Source organism: Pristiophorus japonicus, chromosome 1 (assembly GCF_044704955.1).
Source record: "Pristiophorus japonicus isolate sPriJap1 chromosome 1, sPriJap1.hap1, whole genome shotgun sequence".
NCBI classification, from domain to species: Eukaryota; Metazoa; Chordata; class Chondrichthyes; family Pristiophoridae; genus Pristiophorus; species Pristiophorus japonicus.
The window spans coordinates 352,532,377-352,556,320 of NC_091977.1; the positions used below are offsets into that span (position 1 = coordinate 352,532,377).

At 50.0% G+C, this 23,944-nt stretch overlaps 1 non-coding gene across 1 annotated transcript in view; it reads left to right on the forward strand.

The window, feature by feature from the left end:
- Positions 1 to 23,817: 23,817 nt before the first annotated feature.
- The window catches only part of LOC139278479 (5.8S ribosomal RNA), a 154-nt gene continuing 27 nt past the window's right edge, over positions 23,818 to 23,944 (forward strand). Inside the window, exon 1 of the ribosomal RNA XR_011596276.1 lies at positions 23,818 to 23,944. This exon is cut by the window's right edge and continues 27 nt beyond it. This is a non-coding gene — a ribosomal RNA (5.8S ribosomal RNA).

The window sequence follows — 23,944 nt, forward strand, 5'->3', positions numbered from 1 at the left end:
CCCAACTCAGCAATGCCCCCAGGGAGGCTCCACTGAGCCCCTGGCCCTGGCCTACCAAACCGTGGTCGCGGGTGTACGTAGACTATGCGGGCCCTTTCATGGGCAAAATGTTCCTCATAGTTGTAGATGCATTTTCAAAGTGGATCGAATGCACCATTTTAAACTCGAGCACAACCTCCACCACTGTGGAGAGCCTCGCAACCATGTTTGCAATGCACGGAATCCCTGACATATTGGTCAGTGACAATGGTCCGTGTTTCACCAGCGCAGAATTCCAAGACTTTATAATTGACCACGGCATAAATCACATCAAGACGGCACCGTTCAAGCCGGCCTCCAATGGCCAGGCGGAGAGAGCAGTGCAAATCATTAAACAAGGCATGCTTAAAATCCAAGGTCCCACACTGCAGGGTCGCCTGTCATGACTGCTGCTGGCATACAGATCTTGTCCGCACTCACTGACTGGGATCCCTCCCGCGCAACTGTTGATGAAAAGGACTTTAAAAACAAGGCTCTCATTAATCCTCCGAGACATGCACGAAATCGTTGAGGCAAAGCGCCGTAAGCTGACTGAGTACCATGACAGAAATTCGAGGGGGAGATGGAATGAGATAGGGGACAAAGTGTTTGTACTAAACTATGGCAGGGGTCCCAAATGCTTGCAGGGACAGTAACGTGCAAGGAAGGAAACAGGTTACTGGTAGTACAAATGGACAATGGCAAAACCTGCCGGAGACATGTAGACCAAGTCAAAAGCAGATTTACCAACAACACAGAGGCAGACTACAATGTGGAACTCGCACCACACCTGGTGGACAGACAGAGGGAACAACCTGAGGAAAGGGCAATCCCAACAGACAGCCCAGGCGAGTCAACAACAATCACACCAATCGAAACAGACAGCCCAGGCGAGATACCAGCAACCACACCCAAAGAAAAACAGACACCAAGGCAAACAACTGAACCACAACTCAGACGCTCCACACGAGAGCGTAGACCACCTGAGAGACTGAACCTATAAAGACAATAAGACCTTGGGGGAGGGTGATGTCATGTATCTTACATTATTATATATAACTGTATCCTCACATGACTGTAATAAGATATGACCTGTAACCACCAGCATACCTTACCACCAGGGGTGCACTTGCAAAACTCAGGTATATAAGGACAGGTCTCAGGCAAGTGCAGCATTCCAGAGCTGTGAAATAAAGGTGCAGGTCCAGAGTGACCTTGACTTCACTACATGCCTCGTGTGAATCTGCACTGAGGGGACAGGACTTTACAATAAGCTAATACTAAACGTTTACACGAGTCATTCAATACAAGTAACTTGTTCAAACATAGCAGTTTTCTGGCCTTGTTAAAGGCTGTCTCTTGAGTTTTACCCCAAACCCATTCATCACTCTTGCATAGCAATAGATGCAATGGTTCCAGGAACGTGCTTAACCCTGGTAGAAAGTTCCCAAAATAGTTGAGGAGTCCCAGGAACGAACGCAGCTCCGTCACAATCTGCAGCCTGGGTGCATTCTTGATGGCCTCCATCTTGGAGTCCGTGGGTCTGATACCGTCCGCCGCAATCTTTCTCCCCAGAAATTCGACCTCTGGGACCAGGAAAACACACTTGGAGCGTTTAAGCCTGAGTCCCACTCTGTCCAGTCGCTTAAGAACCTCTTCCAGGTTGTGCAAGTGTTCGGTGGTGTTGCGGTCAGTGATCAAGATGTCGTCTTGGAACATCATGGTGCACGGAACCAATTTCAGCAGACTCTCCATGTTCTTCTGAAAGATGGCCACCACCGAACGAAACCCAAAGGGGCATCTGTGGTACATGAACAGTGCCATCGCTCTTCAACACCGGAATAATTGTACTGGCCCACTCATTGAACTCGACTGGCGATATGATCCCCTCTCGCTGAAGTCTGTCCAGCTCAATCTCGACTTTCTCTCGCATCATGTATGGAACCACTCAGGCCTTGTGATGAACGGGTCATGCATCAGGGACAAGATGGATCTGTACTTTGTGAAGTTGCTGATGCCTGGCTCAAATAACGGTGGGAATTTGTTTAGCACTTGGATGCATGAGGCGTCATCCTCCGAAAACAGTGCTTTGATGTCGTCCCAGTTCCATCGGATCTTTCCGAGCCAGCTTCTGTCGAACAGCGTTGGGCCATCGCCTGGTACAATCCATCGTGATAAATCATGCACAGCTCCTTCACTGCTGCACTGCCAATGACTGTTATGAGCTCTTTGGTGTAAGTGCACAGATTTGTATGGATCGGACTTAGTTTTGGCCTTTGTGCCTTGTTGCCCCATAGTTTCTCAAAAGCCTTCTGGCTCATAATTGATTGACTCGTCCCCGTGTCCAATTCCATGGAAACTGGAATGCCGTTTAATTTGATTTTTAACATTATCGGAGAGCTTTTGGTGGTGATGGTGTGTACACCATACACTTCCTCTTCAGCCTCGGGTTGAGTTGCCTCTCTTACTCGTTCAGCATGATCCACACCGGATCGGTCATCTTCTGTCGACTCTGCACATTCACTGGAGATGCCCCATTGTTCCACAGCCCTTGCACACGTAGTGCTTAAATCGACATTGATGGGCTCGATGATTACCCCCGCAGCGCCAACATGGTGCTAATGGATTCGCATTCACGCCCCACGGTGAACTCTGAGTCATCCTAGATCTGGCCTCTGTGGGCGTGTAGGCCCTGCCATGTACAGTTCTGCCTGCTGAAGGCGTTATTTTATGCACAATACTTGCAGATGAGTTCCGATGCTGCAATGATATCTGTGTAGTGTTATCATTCGTGGACATGAAAGCCTGGACTATCGTGATGGTCTTGCTCAGATCTAGGGATTCGGTAGACAGCAGTTTGCGAAGAATGACCTCGTGGCCGATTCCAAGCACGAAAAAGTCCCGCAACACTTCCCCCAAACATCCAGCAAATATGCATGGTCCCGCAAGGCATCTTAGGTCGGTGACATAGCTCGCCACATCCTGGCCCTCGGAGCGATGGTGCGTATAAAAACGATACCTGGCCATCAAGATGCTCTCCTTCGGCTTGAGGTGTTCCCGAACCAGCATGCACAACTCTTCATATGTCTTCTCCGTTGGTTTCGTCGGTGCTAGCATATTTTTGATGAGGCCATATATCGTGGACCCGCAAGCGGTGAGGAGAATCACCCTGCGCTTGATCGCGGTTTCTTCCTTTTCCAGCTCGTTGGCCATGAAGTACTGGTCAAGACACTCAATGAAGGCTTCCCAACCATCACCCTCAACAAATCTCTCAAGAATACCAATGGCAGCCATAACTGCGTGAAAGTTCGTGGTCTGTTTATTGTCGCCAATTGTTATATTTAGAATAGCTCCACACGACTGTATATCTTAAGCTGAAACTGTTGTGATCTTTGTCTCTTTATTGTAATTCCAGAGTGAGGAGGCAGCATGGTAGACTGCTTTTTATACCTGCTTGCCCAGAGTGTGCAGGTGACCCTTGGGTCTCCGACAGGTGCACCCCCTGGTGGCAAGTCTTACACATTGGTGATGTCTACATACATAACACAATCCATTTGGAGTAAGCATCCACTACTACTAAAAACATCTTTCCTAGAAAGGGGCCACCAAAATCTACGTGGATCCTGGACCACGGTTTGGTGGGCCATGACCACAGACTCAGTGGAGCTTCCCTTGGTGCATTGCTCAATTGTGAGCAAGTGTTGCACTGATGCACGCATGCCTCCAAGTCTGAGTCAATGCCGGGCCACCAAACATGTGACCTGGCAATTGCCTTCATCATGACAATGCCTGGGTGGGTACTGTGCAGGTCGCGTATAAATGTTTCTCTGCCTTTTTTTGGCAAAACCACGCAATTACCCCATAAGAGACAATCCGACTGGATGGACATTTCATCTTTGCGTCGGTGAAACGGCTTAATTTCACCTTGCATTTCCCCGTGAACAGCCGACCAGCTCCCATTTAGGACGCAACTCTTTACTAATGATAGCACAAGATCTTGGCTGGTCCAGGTCCTGATCTGGCGAGCCGTGACGGGTGACCCCTCGCTCTCAAGCATCCATGACCAGTAGCAAGTCTGCGGGCTGCGCCATTTCAACCCCAGTGATGGGTAATGGTAGCCGACTGAGAGCATCGGCACAGTTTTCAGTGCCTGGTCTGTGGCGGATAACATAGTCATAACCGGAAAATGTTAGTGCCCATCTTTGGATGCGGGACGAAGCATTGGTATTTATAACTTTGCTCTCTGAAAACAGCGAAATAAGCAGCTTGTGGTCAGTTTCAAGCTCAAACTGAAGTCCAAATAGGTATTGGTGCATTTTCTTAACCCCCATATACACATGCTAACGCCTCTTTCATGACTATACTATAGGCTCTCTCAGCCTTAGACAGACTTCTAGATGCGTATGCAACCGGTTGGAGGTTGCCCGATACATTGGCTTGCTGTAACACACAGCTGACCCCATATGATGAGACGTCACAAGCTAGCACTAAACATTTATATGGGTCATAGTGTACAAGTAACGTATTTGACTATAGCAGGTTCCTGGCCTTCTCAAGGGCTGTGTCTTGAGATTTGCCCCAAACTCAGTCGTCACCCTTACGAAGCAACATGTGCAAAGGCTCTAACAATGTGCTCAACCCCAGTAGAAAGTTACCGAAATAGTTGAGGAGTCCCAGGAACGAACGCAGCTCCGTCACATTCTGTGGTCTGGGTGCATTCTTGATGGTCTCTGTCTTTGAGTCCATGGGCCTGATGCCATCTGCTGCAATCTTTCTCCCCAAAAATTCGACTTCTGGTGCCAAGAAAACATACTTGGAGCATTTCAGCCTGAGTCCCACTCTGTCTAGGCGAGTTAGAACCTCTTCCAGCTTGTGGAGATGTTCGATGGTGTCACGACCAGTGATCAGAATGTCGTCTTGAAACACAACGATGCGCGGAACAGATTTCAGCAAACTCTCCATGTTTCTCTGGAAAATGGCTGCAGCCAAGCGAATCCCGAAAGGGCACCTGTGGTATATAAACAGCCTTTTGTGTGTGTTGATGCACGTCAGTCTTTTCGAAGATTCAGCCAGCTCCTGTGTCATGTAGGCAGAGGTTAGGTCCAACTTGGTGAACGACTTCCTCCCCACTAACGTTGCAAACAGGTCATCTGCCTTGGGCAGCGGGTACTGGTCCTGTTGTGATACTAGGTTAATCGTTGCCTTGTAGTCTCCGCAGATTCTGATCATGCCATTGCTTTTCAACACCAGAACAATTAGACTGGCCCACTCGTTGAACTCGACTGGCGATATGATTCCTTCACGTTGGAGTCTATCCAGTTCAATCTCGACTTTCTCCCTCATTATTTACGGAACCGTCCGAGCCTTGTGATGGACAGGCCGTGCATCGCGGCATAAATGGATCTGTACCTTGGCGCCTGTGAAGTTGCCAATGCCTGGTTAGAATAGCGAGGGAAACCTACTCAGCACTTGAGCACACGAGGCGTCATCCACTGAAGATAGTGCTTTGATGTCGTTCCAATTCCATCTAATCTTTTCTAGCCAGCTTCTGCCGAACAGTGTTGGGCCATTGCCTGGAACAATCCACAATGATAGGTCATGCACAGTTCCATCATACGATACCTTCACTGCCGCACTTCCAATGACTGGTATGAGCTCTTTGGTGTAGATCAGCATCTTTGCCTTAAATCGGGCTCAGTTTGGGCCTTTGTGCCTTATTGCCCCACAGTTTCTCAAAAGCCTTCTGGCTCATTATTGACTGACTCGCACCCGTGTCCAACTCCATGGATACTGGAACTCCATTTAATTTGACTTTCAGCATTATAGGAGGGCTCTTGGTGGTGAAGGTATGTACCCCATACACTTCTTCCTTTGGTTGAGTTGCCTGTGCTGCCTGATCCGCGCCGATCAATCATCCTCTGTCACATGGTGTGCACAGCACGTTTGTACATTCGCTGGAGGTGTCCCATTGTTGCACACATTGTTGTGTATGCATGCCTGTTTACTGTGTGATGTCTGTAACACTGTGTGCAACATTGAATGTACCCTTGTACTGTACACACCTTATCGGTACACTAGAGGGTGCTGTTGCTGGAAGCCCAGGGGTTGCCTGCACACGGCAGGTAACCCAGTATAAAAAGGAACACACAGCTTGTTGTTGGCACTCAGGAGCTAGAATAAAGGACTGCAAGTCTGCAGAGTTTAAGCACCATACCCTGCCTCGTGGAGTCATTACTAAAGGTGCCTGCATACACTACACACGTAGTGCTTGAATCGACATTGATGAGTCCGATGATTACCCCCGCAGCGCCAACATGGTGCTCATGGATTCACATTCACCCCGATGGCGGACTCTGAGTCATCACAGGTCTTGCAGCCGCAGACGTATACGCCCTACCATCTGCAGTTCGGCCTGCTAGCGACATCACTTTATGCACAGTACTTGCCGGTGAGCTTCGATGTTGAGAAGATATCTGTTTGATGGCCCTGCTCAGGTCGAGGGTTTCGGCAGCCAGCAGCTTTTGAAGAATAACCTCATGGCTGATGCTCAGCATGAAAAAGTCCCTCAGCATTTGCCCCAATACAGCTCCAAAATCGCAAGGTCCCGCGAGGCGTCTCAGGTCGGCGACATAATCCGACACGTCCTGGCCCCCGGAGCGATGATGTGTGTAAAAACGATATCTGGTCATGAGAATACTCTCCTTCGGCTTGAGGTGGTCCTGAACCAGCGTGCACAATTCAGTATATTCCTTCTCCGTTGGTTTAGTCGGTGCGAGCAGATTCTTGATGAGGCCGCATATTTTAGGCCCACAGATGGTGAGGAGAACCGTCCTGTGCTTGGCCGCGTTAGTGTCTCTTTCCAGCTCGTTGGCCATGAAGTACTGGTCGAGATGCTCGACGAAGCCTTCACAATTTCACCCTCTACGAATCTCTCTAATATTCCAATGGCAGCCATGGTTGCGTGAAGGTTCATATTCTGTTACTCATTGCCAATTGTTAGCTATACAAGAACTCCATGAGGCTGAGTACTGTGAGCTAAACTTAGTGTGACCTTAGTCTTTATTACAACTCCAGAGTGCCTAAAAAACAAAAAAAGCCAACCTTTTATACTGGCCCTGCACAGTTGCGCTCTCTGGTGGCAAGTATTACATAGTTACATACATAACATACCCTTTGCCGCCAGGTGTGGGTAACCCGTTGAACCCCATTCGTGATGGAGATTGGGAATTGCAATTATTTCCCATGAACGAGGAGTTTCCAGTAAGTGCGGGTGATAAACTCGCTTTGATTAAGTCCCTGCCCTTTGTACATGTTGTGTATGAAGAAAGAGTCAGACTGAACACCGTGAGCTCAAAGTAAAGTGTGACCTTAGTCTTTTATTGCAGGTCTCCAGAGTGCCTCTCCAACCTGTGAAGCATCATTAAATATCTGTGCTCTCAAGGGATTATGAGATCCCTTGGGACTCAGGGGATGAGCCCTCTGGTGGCTGTACAGAGTACATACAAGTCCAGATACATAAGAACACTCCCCCCAAGTCAATAGTTTAACTATTTACAATGTGAGTCGATCTGGGGCCCTTCTTGCCCTGCTTGATCGTCTGGATGTGAAAGCTGATGTTGTTGAATCATTTGTTGGGCCCTCGCTGGGCTGCTGTGCAGCTGGCCTTGTTGGGTTGCCTGGTGTGTTGGGCCCTGCAGGGCTGCTGTGGATGCTGGGTTCTGCTTCGCGGTCAACCGTGGTGCCGGTTGCCACTGGTGTGTATGTTGGGGGATCAAAAAAGGTAGGGTCCAAGGTGGGTTGCTCAGGGTAGTCCGTGAATCTGAGTTTGATTTGGTCCAAGTGTTTCCGGTGAATGAGTCCATTTGAAAGTTTGACCCGAAACACCCTGCTCCCCTCTTTGGCCATGATAGTGCCGGGAAGCCACTTGGGACCTTGTCCATAATATAACGCAAATACAGGATCATTGATTTCAATCTCGCTTGACACATTTGCGCTGGCATGGTATGCACTTTGTGGAAGCCGCCTGCTCTCTACCTGTTCATGTAAATCAGGGTGATCTAATGAGAGCCTTGTCTTATGAGCAGTTCAGCAGGTGGGATCCCAGTGAGTGAGTGGGGTCCCATGCAGTAGCTAAGCAGGACTCGGGTAGGTGAGTCTGCAGTGAGCCTTCAGTTGCCCTCTTCAAGCCTTGCTTGATGGTTTGCACTGCTCTCTCTGCCTGACCATTGGACGCTGGTTTAAACGGGACAGATGTGACATGTTGATCCCGTTACGGGTCATGAATTCTTTGAACTCAGCACTGGTAAAACATGGCCCGTTGTCGCTCACCAGGACATCGGGTAGGCCGTGTGTAGCAAACATGGCCCGCAGGCTTTCAATAGTGGCAGTGGACATGCTAGCCGACATTATCTCACATTCAATCCACTTGGAGTACGCATCTACAACCACAAGGAACATTTTACCGAAGAATGGGCCTGCATAGTCGACGTGTACCCTAGACCACGGTTTGGAGGGCCAGGACCATAAACTTAGCGGCGCCTCCCTGGGTACTTTGCTTAACTGCGAGCATGTATTACATCTGTGAACGCAGAACTCTAAGTCCGCATCGATACTGGGCCACCACACATGGGATCTGGCTATTGCTTTCATCATTACGATGCCTGGGTGGGTACTATGGAGGTCATTGATGAAGGTGTCTCTGCCCTTCTTGGTGACCACTATTCGATTGCCTGTATAGATATTTCATCTTTGTGCCGCTGGAATGGCTTTATCTCTTCCCGCATTACCACTGGGACACTGGACCAGCTCCCGTGAAGAACACAGCTTTTGACGAGAGATAATAAGGCGTCCTGCCTTGTCCAGGTATTTATCTGCCGGGCAGTGATGGATGATTGCTCACTTTCAAATGCTTCCATAACCATGGCTAGATTTGCGGGCTGCGCCATTTCTACCCCTGTGGTGGGCAATGGCAGCCGACTGAGAGCATCGGCACAGTTTTCTGTGCCTGGCCTGTGCCGGATGGCGTAGTTGTATGCGTACAACGTGAGCGCCCATCTCTGGATGCGGGCCGATGTGTTGGTATTTATCCCTTTACTCTCAGAGAGCAGGGATATAAGTGGCTTGTGGTCAGTTTCCAATTCGAATTTTAGCCCAAACACGTATTGATGCATTTTCTTTACCCCATAGACACACGCTAACTATTGTGCTCCTAACACAGATGAGGTTGCACATAGGTAGGGTAAAGCAACAGTGACCTCAGTCTTTAATAAGACACACCAGAGTGAGGAACAGGCCTTAGGGGCCACCTTATATACAGTGCTCCCAAGGGATGCTGGGATCCCTTGGGACTTCAGGGGATGCGCTCCCTGGTGGCGGAACATGGGAGTGCATGCTTTACAGATACACAACATCACTCTCCCGCCAAAGTCAAAGTGAAAACTATTTACAAGGTGAGGTGGTCGGGGGCCTTTCTTTCCCTGGTGGACCGCCTCGGTACAAATGTCTGTTCTGGTGTGTTGGCTGCGCCCTCGCTGGACTGGCGTGTTGTTGGTTCTGCAGGGCTGCTAGGTGAGCCTGGCCTTGCTGGGCTGTTGAGCGTGATGGGTTCAATTTCCTGGTCCGGCGTGGTATCGTTGATCCTTTGGGTGTGTGTTGTGGGCTCGAAAAAGGTGGTGTCTACTGTGGGTTGTTCAGGGCAGTCTGTGAACCGCAGCCTCGTTTGGTCCAGGTGCTTTCTGCAAATTTGTCCATTGTCTAGTTTGACTACAAACACCCTATTCCCTTCTTTAGCTATCACCGTGCCCACGATCCACTTGTGACCATGTCCATAGTTTAGCACATACACAGGGTCATTCAGATCAATTTCCCGTGACACAGTGGCGCGACCATTGTTTACATTTTGTTGCTGCCACCTGCTCTCTACCTGATCATGCAGGTTGGAGTGAACCAGCGAGAGTCTGGTTTTAAGTGTCCTTTTCATGAGTAGCTCAGCCGGGGGCACCCTGTGAGCGAGTGGGGTCTTGTGCGGTAGCTGACAGGTGGGTTTGGAGTGAGCCTTCTGTGACTCGTTTAAGGCTCTGTTTGATGGTTTGTACTGCCCGCTCTGCCTGCCCATTGGAGGCTGGTTTAAACGGGGCTGAGGTTTGATTAGCTCTTGCATTTCAGCAGGGATGCTGGCCCAGCTCCCATGCAGTACACAGTTTTTTACTAGGGACAGCAGAGGATCTTGGCTGGTCCAAGTCCTAATCTAGCGGGCCGTGACAGGTGATTTATTATTTTCAAACGCTTCCATGACCATCAACAAGTCTACGGGCTGCGCCACCATCAACAAGTTTGTAGGCTGCGATATTTCCACCCCTGTGGTGGGCAATGGTAGCCGACTGAGAGCATCCGCACAGTTCTCGGTGCCTGGCCTGTGGCTGATGGTATAGTTATATGCTGATAGTGCAAGTGCCCACCTTTGTATGCGAGCTGAGGCATTGGTATTTATCCGCTTGTTTTCAGGGAACAGGGATGTGGGGGGTTTGTGATCAGTTTCCAGCTGAAATTTGAGGCCAAACAGGTACTGATGCATTTTCTTCACCCCGAACACACACGCTAATACCTCTTTCTCAATCATGCTGTAGGCCCTCTCGGCCTTAGACAAGCTCCTGGAAGCATAGGCGACAGGTTGCAACTTCCCCACAACGTTAGCTTGTTGTAATACACACCCGACTCCATACGACGACGTGTCACATACTAGCACAAGTCTTTTACACAGATTATACAACACAAGCAGATTGTTGGAGAATAAAATGTTTCTGGCTTTCTCAAAAGCAATTACTTGTATTTTTCCCCATACCCAGTTCTCACCTTTGCGCAATAACACATGTAGGGGCTCTAAAAGGGTGCTTAACCCCGGTAGGAGGTTACCAAAATAGTTGAGGAGTCCCAGGAACAACCGCAGCACCATGACATTCTGTGGCCTGGGTGCGTTCCTGATAGCCTCTGTGTCATGTATTCAACTGGCATTGTAACCCATGTATAAGCTGACCGAAGTTGTACACATTGAGAACACTGACCACAGGGGGCAAACTTGTGGGAGACACTCCTAACCTGGACTTTCCGGTCTCAAAGGGGAAGCTGCACCCACCGTCTGCCTCTTGAGGTCTTGGTAATAAAGGTAACTGGTGACAGAGTGATCTTCTTTCAAATATGGGCCTCGTGTGCATTTATACTGTATAGTAAGGACATATTATTGGCAACGAGAAACTTGGATTTAAACCACGCGAGCATGGCCACTAGCAACACAGAAGAGAGCTACTGTGTTGGTGATGATTGTGACGACTTTATTGAGAGACTACAGCAAGGTTTTGTCAGTAAGGAATGGTTGAGACAGGATTCGGCCGACAAATGCAGGGCTCATCTCCCGACGGTTTGTGGATCCAGAACGTACTCCCTGATGAAGAACCTTCTAGCACCAGAGAAGCCGGCGGACAAGACGTTTGAAGAGCTCAGTAAGTTGATCGGGGAACACCTTAAACCGGCGAGCAGCATGCACATGGCGAGACACCGGTTTTACATGCACCGGCGGCGAGAAGGGCAAAGCGTTCCAGACTTCGTGGCAGATCTCAGGCGACTGGCGAGCCTATGTAAGTTCCCAGATGCATGCAGAGCGAAGATGGTGCGAGACTTTTTTATTGAGGGCATCGGGCACGCTGGGGTTTTCAGGAAACTGATTGAGACCAAAGACTTGACCTTGGAAGCGGCGGCTCTGATAGCCCAGACAATTACCTCAGGGGAGGAAGAGACCAGAATGATTTATGGCAAAAATCTTGGCTCAAATGCGGCAAATGACATGGGAGTCAACATTGTTAACGCGGCACACAGTTCTCTAGGCAGACAAGGGCAATCGGACAAGCCCCAGCATGCAGTTGAACCCAAAGGGGGAATTCCACAGAGACAATGGCTAGCTGAACGGCGATTCATGCCATCGCAATGGACAATGCGGCCAGTAATGGTGCCATCAACACCTGTTAATGGTGCGCTTAAGGACAGTTACAGAGACAGTCAGAGACAATCGACTGGTAATGGATCTTTTGTTTCCAACAATGGGGCCTGCAGCTCATGCTGGAGGTGTGGAGGCAAACACCCAGCCAGAGCTTGCAGGTATCAGCAATATACCTGCAGAAACTGCAACGTCAGCGGTCACTTGCCGCGTATGTGCAGGAAGCCTGCAGCCAGGTTGATGTACGAGGAGGACGGGCCTGATGAAAGCCCTACAAGGCCAAGTGAATACTGGGGGAAATCGCTGGAAGCTGAAGTTCAGCGAGTTCATGTGGAGCACATAAACAGTTCATATACCAGGACGCCACCGATAATGATGAAAGTGCTCCTCAATGGCATCCCAGTATTAATGGAGCTAGACAGACACGGGGGCCAGCCAGTCCCTGATGAGTATCAAACTGATGAGTTCGAAAGGTTGTGGGTGTCCAAGGCCAGGAGGCGAAAATTATTGCCGATTGACGCACTGCTACGGACATATACAAAGGAGTTCATTCCGGTGCTAGGCAGTGCCACGGTAGTCGTGACCCACAAAGATTCGGAGATCGGATTGCCACTCTGGATTGTCCCGGGGGACGGTCCCGCACTACTGGAGAGGAGTTGGCTTGCTGTCATGAACTGGAAATGGGGCGATGTCAATGCAATTTCTTCTGTGGAGCGAGTATCATGCTCACAGGTCCTGGACAAATTTGACTCATTATTTCAACCCGGCATTGGCACTTTCATGGGGACCAAGGTAGTGATTCACATCAACCCGGACGCTAGGCCAGTACACCTCAAGGCCAGAGCGGTGCCGTACATGATGCAGGAAAAGATAGAATGCGAATTGGACCGCCTGCTGAGGGAAGACATCATCTTGCCAGTCGAATTCAGTGATTGGGCGAGCCCGATCGTGCCATCAAGGCGATTACAAGGCCTCCATCAATCGGGTGTCACTCCAAGACCAGTACCCGCTACTGAGAGCGAAGGACCTCTTTGCGACACTATCCGCTGGCAAACTTTTTTCAAAATTGGATCTGACCTCAGCTTACATGACCCAGGAGCTGGCGAGTGAGTCGAAGAAGCTGACCACCATCACGACACACAAGGGGTTGTTTGAGTATAACAGATGTCCGTTCGGGATTCGTTCGGCCGCCGCGATCTTTCAGCGAAATATGGAAAGCCTCCTCAAGTCGATTCCAAGGACGGTGGTTTTTCAAGACGACATCCTCATCATGGATCGCGATACTGAAGAACACCTCCACAACCTGGAGGAGGTGCTACGCAGACTGGACCGAATAGGGCTGCGACTGAAAAAGGCGAAGTGCGTCTTCTTAGCTCCAGAGGTAGAATTCCTGGGGAGGAGGGTAGCAGCAGACGGGATCAAACCTACTGCGTCCAAAACGGAAGCGATCCAGAGAGCACCTAGACCCCGTAACACGACAGAGCTGTATTCGTTCCTGGGGCTCCTGAACTATTTTGGCAACTTTCTTCCCAAATTGAGCACGCTGTTAGAGCCACGCCACGTGCTCCTACGCAAAGGTCGCGAATGGGTCTGGGGGGACAGCCAGGAAAGGACATTTGATAGAGCACGCAATTTGTTATGCTCCAATAAACTGTTTGCGTTATATGACCCGTGTAAGAAACTAGTTTTAACATGTGATGCGTCGTCCTATGGGGTCGGGTGTGTGTTGCAGCATGTGAATGCCAATGGTCAGTTACAGCCGGTAGCTCAAGCCTCCAGAAGTCTGTCCTGGGCAGAAAGGGGCTACGGGATCGTAGAAAAGGAAGCACTAGCATGTGTATATGCAGTAAAAAAAAATGCACCAGTACCTGTTTGGCAGGAAATTTGAGCTGGAGACAGATCACAAACCCCTAACGTCCCTTTTGGCCGACAACAAGGCCATAAATGCAAATGCGTCGGTCCACATACAGAGGTGGGCACTTACGTTAGTCGCCCACTACACAATTCGGCACAGACCGGGCACTGAAAACTGCGCCGATGCACTCAGTAGGCTCCCACTAGCCACCACCGAGGGGGCAGCTGCGCATGATGCTGAGATGGTCATGGCTGTTGAAGCTTTCGAAAGCGAAGGTTCACCTGTGACAGCCCGTCAGATTAAAGTATGGACAAATAAAGACCCACAACTGTCTTTAGTTCAGAAATGTGTCCTGAATGGGGACTGGGCAGCCATGTACGGGGTATGTCCTGAGGAGTTTAAACCATTTCATAGGCGCAAGGATGAACTCTCGATTCAGGCCGATTGCCTACTGTGAGGAAACCAAGTCGTCATGCCCCAGATGGACAGAGAGGTTTTATCAGAGAACTTCACAATGAGCACCCGGGTATTGTCATGATGAAGGCAATTGCCAGGTCACACGTTTGATGGCCAGGGATAGATGCAGACCTGGAACTTTGTGTTCGCAGGTGCAATACGTGTGATCAGCTGGGCAACGCACCAAGGGAAGCCCCCCTTAGCCCCTGGTCCTGGCCCGCCAAGCAATGGTCATGCATCCATGTGGACTACGCAGGTCCTTTCATGGGAAAAATATTTTTGGTTGTAGTAGACGCCTACTCCAAATGGATTGAGTGTGCCATTTTAAATTCAAGCACATCCTCTGCCACGGTCGAAAGTCTATGGGCAATGTTCGCCGCCCATGGTCTACTGGACGTCTTGGTCAGCGACAATGGCCCGTGCTTCACAAGCACTGAATTCCAGGACTTTATGGCAGGCAATGGAATCAACCATGTCAGAATGGCACTGTTCAAGCCGGCCTCAAACGACCAGGCGGAACGAGCAGTGCAGATAATCAAACAGGGGATGCTCAGAATCCAAGGGGGTTCCCTACAAACCCACTTATCACGCCTCCTGTTGACCACACTCGCTCACAGGGGTCCCATCCGCAGAGCTGCTAATGAAAAGGATGCTCAAAACCAGGTTATCCCTTATACACCCTACGATGAAAGAAATTATTGAGAGCAGGCATCAGTCACAATGTGAATACCATGACAGGAATGCGAGGGCGCGATGTACTGAAGTCAATGACCCTATTTTTGTCCTTAATTACGCTGCAGGGCCCAAATGGCTTGCAGGCACTGTGATTGCCAAAGAGGGGAATAGGGTTTTGGTAGTCAAACTTACCAATGGACAAATCTGCCACAAACACGTGGATCAAACTAAAAGGAGGTTCAGCAACCGCATAGAAGAAGCAGAGGAAGAACACGATGTAGAGTTTACTCCACCACAGGTAACCGAACACCAGAACCAAGTGGAGGAGAGCCTAGTCACTGTGGGCAGTCCAGATCGGCCTGAGGCACCGCAAACAGCAGACACTCAGGCCAGCGCTCAACAACCGGAGCTGCAACTCAGGCGATCTACAAGGTAGCGTAAACCACCAGAGAGATTTAACCTGTGATCCCAATAAGACTTTGGCGAGGAGGTGATGTCATGTATTCAACTATCATTGTAACCCATATATAAGCTGACCTAAGTTGTATACCTTAAGAACACTGACCAGAGGGGGCGAACTTGTGGGAGACACTCCCAACCTGGGCTTTCTGGTATAAAAGGGGAAGCTCCACCCACCATCTACCTCTTGAGGTCTTGGTAATAAAGGTAACTGGTGACAGAGTGATCTTTTCTCAAGTATGGGCCTCGTGTGCATTTATACTGTCTTGGCGTCAGTGGGCCGAATGCTGTCCGCCGCGATCTTTCTCCCCAAAAACTCCACTTCTGTTTCGACCTCTTCAGCCACAGCCCTACGCGATCCAGTCGCTGGAGGATCTCCTCCAGATTTTGTAGGTGCTCGGTGGTGTCCCGACACGTGACCAATATGTCGTCCTGAAAGACCACCGTGTGTGGTACCGACTTCAGTAGGCTCTCCATGTTTCTCTGGAAGATCGCTGCAGCCGACCGAATTCCAAACGGGCATCTGTTGTCGATGAACAGTCCCTTGTGCGTGTTGATGCAGTTGAGGCCCTTCGAAGTCAGGTCGAGCTTGGTGAATGTCTTGTGTCCTGCCAGCGTTGCAAATACGTCGTCTGCCTTAGGTAGTGACTATTGGTCCTGTAGCGAGAAACGATTAATAGTTACTTTATAATCGCCGCAAATCATGACCGTGCCATCACTTTTGAGTACTGGAACAATCTGGCTGGCCCACTCGCTGAATTCCGCTGGGGAGATGATGCCTTCGCGTTGCAGCCTGTCCAGCTCGATTTCCATTCTCTCACTCATCATGTGAGGTACCTCTCGCGCCTTGTGGTGAATGGGTCATGCCTCTGGGACCAAGTGGATCCGCACCTTTGCCTGGAAAAGTTTCCAATGCCTGGCTCAAAAAGGGAAGGAAATTTGTTGAGAACCTGGGTACATGAGGCCTCATCGACATGTGATAGCGCTTGGATGTCATCCCAGTTCCAGCGGATTTTGTCCAGCCAGCTCCTTCCAAGCAGTGTGGGGCCATCGCCCAGGACAATCTAGAGTGGCAGTTCGCGCACCGTGCCCTCGTAGGTGACCTTGACCATGGCGCTGCCCAGGACACTGATAAGCTCTTTGGTGTACATTCTCAGTTTCGTGTGGATGGGGCTCAGGGCTGGTCTGAATGCCTTGCTGCAACACAGTCTCTCAAACATCTTCTTACTCATGATGGATTGGCTAGCGCCAGTGTCCAGTTCCATGGCTACAGGTAAGCCATTCAATTTTACGTTTAGCATTATAGGTGGACATTTCGTCTCAAATGTGTGCACCCCGTGTACTTCAGCATCTGCCTCCTCTCTCTGAGGCTCAAAATTGCTTTGACCCACCATGGACTGATCTTCCTCTGCCACGTGGTGGTTAGCAGGTTTTGCAGAGCTTGCAGCTCATTTGCAAGCTCGTTGGAGGTGCTCCATTGTTCCACAGCTCTTGCAAACATACCCTTTGAAGCGGCATGAATAGACTGAATGGAAGCCTCCACAACACCAACAAGGTGTGAATTGCCTTGCATTCATCCTTTGTTGCGGACGCTGAGTCATCTGGGTCACCTGAGGCCTGCTGAAAGTTGCAGACTCGTGGTTTCTGCCCTGTACATTTCTGCTCGCAAACACAGTTCCAGTTAATTTATGAACATTGTTAACATTTGTGTGCTGAGACACTTGTTTGGTGTTATCACTGGTGGACATAAACGCCTGTGCGATCGCAATGGCCTTACTGAGGGTCGGTGTCTCTACAGTCAAAAGTTTTCGTAGGATGGTCTCGTGGCCAATGCCCAGTACAAATAAGTCTCTGAGCATTTGCTCCAGGTAGCCATCAAAGTCACATTGTCCTGCAAGTCGCCTTAGCTCAGCAATGTAGCTCGCCACTTCCTGACCTTCAGATCACTGGCACGTGTAGAACCGATACCTCGCCATCAGCACGCTCTTCCTTGGGTTAAGATGCTCCCGATCCAGTGTACACAGCTCCTCATACGACTTATCTGTGGGTTTCACCGGAGCCAGAAGATTCTTCATGAGACTGTCGGTCGGTGCCCCGCAAACAGTGAGGAGGACCGCTTTCCTTTTTGCAGCGCTTCCTTCTCCATCCAGCTCGTTGGCTACAAAGTACTGGTCTAGCCGTTCGACATAGGCTTCCCAGTCCTTCCCACCGAGAACTTCTCCAGGATGCCCACAGTTTGCTGCGTCTTTGCGTTGGATTCGTATTCTTGTCACCAGTTATTGTGTTCCTAACACAGACGAGGCTGCATACAGGGAGGTTAAAGTAACAGTGACCTCAGTCTATAATAAGACACTCCAGAGTGAGGAACAGGCCTTAGGGGCCGGCTTATATACAGTGCTCCCAAGGGATGCTGGGATCCCTTGGGACTTCAGGGCATGAGCTCCCTGGTGGTGGAACATGGGAGTGCATGCTTTACAGATACACAACACTAACGCTTCTTTCTCAATCATGCTGTAGGTTCTTAAGCCTTAGACAGACTCCTGGATGCATTAGCAATCGGCATTTTCTTGGCTTTTACCCCAAACCCATTTGCCCCTTTTTCATAGTAAGACATGCAGTGGTTCTAACAGTGTGCTGAGATCCAGTAAGAAGTTACTAAAGTAAATCAGGAGTCCCGGAAACGACCGAAGGTCCGTCACATTCTGTGGCCACGGTGCGTTCTCGATTGCCTCCATCTTCGCATTGGTGGGCCTGATGCCGTCCGCCGCAATCCTCCATCCCAGGAACTCCACTTCAAGCACCAGGAAAATGCACTTCGAGCGTTTTAACCTGAGCCCCACGCCGACTAAGAACCTCCTCCAGGTTCTGCAGAAGCTCGACTGCGTTCCGACCTGTGACCAAGATGTCGTCCTGGAAGACCACGGTGTGTGGGACCAACTTCAGTAAGCTTTCCATGTTTCTCTGGAATATCGCCGCCGCCGATCGGATTCCAAACGGGCATCTGTTATAAACAAAAAGACCTTTGTGCGTGTTGATGCAGGTGAGGGCCTTCGATGATTCCTCCAGTTCCTGCGTCATGTAGGCTGAAGTCAGATCCAGCTTCGTGAACGTCTTTCCTCCCACCAGCATTCCAAAGAGGTCGTCGGCCTTATGTAGTGGGTATTGGTCCTGCAAGGAGAAACGATTGATAGTTACTTTGTAATCGCCACAGATTCTGACGGTGCCGTCTCACTTGAGGACTGGGACGATAGGACTGGCCCACTCGTTGAACTCGATCGGGGAAATTATGCCCTCCCTTTGCAGCCGGTCTAGCTCGATCTCTACCCTTTCTCTCATCATGTACAGTACTGCTCTCGCCTTGTGATGGATGGGTCGCGCCACCGGAATTAGGTGGGTCTGCACTTTTGCTCCTTGGAATTTCCCGATGCCTGGTTCGAACAGCGAAGGAAATTTGTTTAAGAAATTCTCGGAGGGAGATGATTGAGAAACTTTTGTGGAGTGACTCGACCAATACATCATGGCCAACAAGTTAGATGGGGAAGAGAGCACTGCCAAACGAAGGGCGATCCTCCTCACCGTCTGGGGCATCAATGTATGGCCTCATGAAGAATCTGCTCATTCCAGCAAAACCCACGGAGAAATCGTACGATGATTTGTGCACACTGGTCCGGGAGCATTTGAACCTGAAGGAAAGCGTTCTGATGGCGAGGTACCGGTTCTACACCTACAAAACGTCTGAAGACCAGGAAGTGGCGAATTATGTTGCCGAGCTAAGACGCCTTGCAGGACATTGCAAATTTGAAGGACATTTGGAGCACATGCTTTTTCGTACTTGGCATTGGCCATGAAACCATACTTCACAAACTTTTGACTGTAGAAACCCCAACCTTGAGTAAGACCACAGCGATAGCCCAGGTATTCATTGCCATCAGTGACAATACGAAGCAAATCTCCCAGCACACAAGTGCTGCTACAAGTACTGTGAACCAAGGGATGTTGTTTTCGAATCATAACGGACAGGGCAGGTCAAACATACCTGCCGCTACACGTCCACAGATGTCTCAGAGTCCACCATCAAGCGTGATGAATGCAAAGCCACGAATTGTCCCCCGATAATACTGAATGTTAAACTAAATGGACTCCCAGTGTCAATGGAGCTGGACACGGGCACGAGCCAGTCCATCATGGGCAAAAAGACTTTCGAAAGGTTGTGGTGCAACAAGGCCTCAAGGCAAGTCTTAACTCCAGTTTGCACAAAACTAAGAACTTACACGAAAGAACTGATTACTGTAATCGGCAGTGCTACCGTAGAGGTCTCCTACTATGGAGCGGTGCACAATCTACCACTCTGGGTGGTACTGGGCAATGGTCCCATGGATGGAGCTGGCTGGGAAAGATATGCTGGAACAGGGACGACGTCCGAGCGCTATCGCCCGCTGATGAAACTTTGTGTGCCCAGGTCTTAAACAAATTTCCTTCGCTGTTCGAACCAGGCATCGGGAAATTCCAAGGAGCAAAAGTGCAGACCCACCTAATTCCGGTGACGCTACCCATCCATCACAAGGCGAGAGCAGTACCATACATGACGAGAGAAAGGGTAGAGATCGAGCTAGACCGGCTGCAAAGAGAGGGCATCATTTCCCCGATCGAGTTCAACGAGTGGGCCAGTCCTATCGTCCCAGTCCTCAAGTGAGACGGCATCGTCAGAATCTGTGGCGATTACAAAGTAACTATCAATCGTTTCTCCTTGCAGGACCAATACCCACTACATAAGGCCGACGACCTCTTTGGAATGCTGGTGGGAGGAAAGACGTTCACAAAGCTGGATCTGACCTCAGCCTACAAGACGCAGGAACTGGAGGAATCATCGAAGGTCCTCACCTGCATCAACACGCACAAAGGTCTTTTTGTTTATAACAGATGCCCGTTTGGAATCTGATCGGCGGCAGCGATATTCCAGAGAAACATGGAAAGTTTACTGAAGTTGGTCCCACACACCGTGGTCTTCCAGGACGACATCTTGGTCACAGGTCGGAACGGAGTCGAGCATCTGCAGAACCTGGAGGAGGTTCTTAGTCGGCTCAACCGCGTGGGGCTCAGGTTAAAATGCTTGAAGTGCGTTTTCCTGGCACCTGAAATGGAGTTCCTGGGAAGGAGGATTGAGTTGGACGGCATCAGGCCCACGAACGCGAAGACGGAGGCAATCAAGAATGCACCGAGGCCACAGAACGTGACGGAGCTGCGGTCATTTCTGGGATTCCTGAACTACTTCGGTAACTTCTTACCGGGTCTCAGCACACTGTTAGAACCACTGCATGTCTTATTATGAAAAGGGGATGAATGGGTTTAGGGCAAAAGCCAAGAAAATGCCTTTGTAAAAGCGAGAAAATTGTTATGCTCAAACAAATTGCTTGTGTTGTATGATCCATGTAAGCGTTTGGTACTAACATGTGATGCGTCATCATATAGCATCGGGTGTGTATTGCAACAAGCTAATGATTTTGGGAAACTGCAACCGGTTGCTTATGCATCCAGGAGTCTGTCTGAGGCTGAGAGAACCTACAGCATGATTGAGAAAGAAACGTTAGCGTGTGTCTATGGGGTAAAGAAAATGCATCAATATCTGTTTGGGCAAAATTCGAATTGGAAACTGACCATAAGCCACTTATATCCCTGTTTTCCGAGAGTAAAGGGATAAATACCAACGCATCGGCCCGCATCCAGAGATGGGCGCTCACGTTGGGGTCACAGTCTAAGAATAAGGGGTAAGCCATTTAGGACCGAGATGAGGAGAAACTTCTTCACTCAGAGAGTGGTTAATCTGTGGAATTCTCTATCGCAGAAAGTTGTTGAGGCCAGTTCGTTAGATATATTGAAAAGATATGGCCCTTACGGCTAAAGGGATCGACGGGTATGGAGAGAAAGCAGGAAAGGGGAACTGAGGTTGAATGATCAGCCATGATGTTATTGAATGGCGGTGAAGGCTCGAGCGGCCGAATGGTCTGTTCCTGCACCTAATTTCTATGTTTCTATGTCCGCATACAACTATGCCATCCGCCACAGGCCAGGCACAGAAAACTGCGCCGATGCTCTCAGTAGGCTGCCATTGCCCACCACGGGGGTGGAAATGGCGCAGCCCGCAGATCTAGGCATGGTTGTGGAAGCATTTGAGAGTGAGCAATCACCCGTCGCTGCCTAGCAGATCAAAATCTGGGCAAGCCAGGATCCCTTATTATCTCTAGTCAAAAACTGTGTGCTTCACAGGAGCTGGTCCAGTGTCCCAGTGGAAATGCGGGAAGAGATAAGGCCGTTCCAGCGGCGCAAAGATGAAATGTCTGTACAGGCAGACTGCCTTCTGTGTGGCAATCGAGTAGTTGTCCCCAAGAAGGGCAGAGACACCTTCATCAATGACCTGCACAGTACCCACCCAGGCATCGTAATGATGAAAGCGATAGCCAGATCCCACGTGTGGTGGCCCAGTATCGATGTGGACTTAGAGTCCTGCGTTCACAGATGTAATACATGCTCGCAGTTAAGCAATGTACCCAGGGAGGCGCCGCTAAGTGCATCGTCTTGGCCCTCCAAACTGTGATCTAGGGTACACGTCGACTATGCAGGCCCGTTCTTGGGTAAAATGTTCCTTGTGGTTGTAGATGCATATCCAAGTGGATTGAATGTGAGATAATGCCGGCTAGCACGTCTGCTGCCACTACTGAAAGCCTGCGGGCCATGTTTGCCACACACGGCCTACCCGATGTCCTGGTGAGCTACAAATGGCCATGTTTTACCAGTGCTGAGTTCAAAGAATTCATGACCCGTAACGGGATCAAACATGTCACATCTGCCCCGTTTAAACCAGCATCCAATGACCAGGCAGAGAGAGCAGTGCAAACCATCAAGCAAGGCTTGAAGAGGGTAACTGAAGGCTCACTGCAGACTCGCCTATCCCGAGTCCTGCTTAGCTACCGCACGAGACCCCACTCTGGGATCCCACCTGCTGAACTGCTCATGAAAAGAGCACTTAAGACAAGGCTCTCGTTAGTTCACTCTGATCTACATGAACAAGTAGAGAGCAGGCGGCTTCAACAAAGTGCATACCATGATAGCGCAAATGTGTCACGCGAGATTGAAGTCAATGATCCTGTATTTGTTTAAAATTATAGACAAGGTCCCAAGTGGCTTCCCGGCACTGTCGTGGCCAAAGAGGGGAGCAAGGTGCTTCGGGTCAAACCTTCAAATCATCAAATGACAAGGGTTTCACCGAGATTGTTTTAGTCAGGGCGCTCGCTAGGCGATGCGCGTCGGTTCAACGCCTGAGCCCACCGGCCGACACGCGCCACGGTCAACAGAGGCAGGGTTTCTGCTGCCACCTCTGCCGGGAGGATGAGAAGAAGCTGGAGAAGCAGGCAAACACGAACTGAGTGGGGTACAAGCCGGCTGTTGTGTATGGAGAAAGAGTCAGACTGAACACTGTGAGCTCAAAGTAAAGTGTGACCTTAGTCTTTCACCGGAAACACTTGGACCAAATCAAACTCAGATTCACGGACTATCCTGAGCATCCCACCTTGGACCCTACCTTTTTTGATCCCTCAACATACACACCAGTGGCAGCCGGCACCATGGTTGACCACGAAGCAGAACCCATCATCCACAGCAGCCCAGCAGGGCCCAACACACCAGGCAGCCCAGCAAGGCCAGCTGCACAGCAGCCCAGCGAGGGCCCAACAAATGATTCAACAACACCAGCTTTCACACCGAGATGATCAACCAGGGCAAGAAGGGCCCCAGATCGACTCACATTGTAAATACTTACACTATTGACTTTGGGACGGGTGTTGTTATATATGTATATGTATTTACTCTGTACAGCCACCAGAGGGCTCATCCCCTGAGTCACAAGAGATCCCATAATCCCTTGGGAGCACAGGTATTTAAGGAGGCTTCACAGGTTGGAGAGGCACTCTGGAGACCTGCAATAAAAGACTAAGGTCACACTTTACTTTGAGCTCACAGTGTTCAGTCTGACTCTTTCTCCATACACAACAGCCGGCTTGTACCCCACTCAGTTCGTGTTTGCCTGCTTCTCCAGCTTCTTCTCATCCTCCCGGCAGTGGTGGCAGCAGAAACCCTGCCTCTGTTGACCGTGGCGCGTGTCGGCCGGTGGGCTCAGGCGTTGAACCGACGCGCATCGCTTAGTGAGTGCCCTGACGAAAACAATCTCGGTGAAATCCTTGTCATTTGATGATCAACTGATTACACCTGCGGGCCATGCCAGGCTGGGGCTTCCCACTTGTAGAAGGGGAGAAGCATTGGGTGGTCTGGGCTTGGCCCTCTGGGGACTACACCAAGCCGACAAAGCAAAACATACAACTCTTAGCGGTGGATCACTCAGCTCGTGCGTCGATGAAGAACGCAGCTAGCTGCGAGAATTAATGTGAATTGCAGGACACATTGATCATCGACACTTTGAACGCATTTTGCAGCCCCGGGTTCCT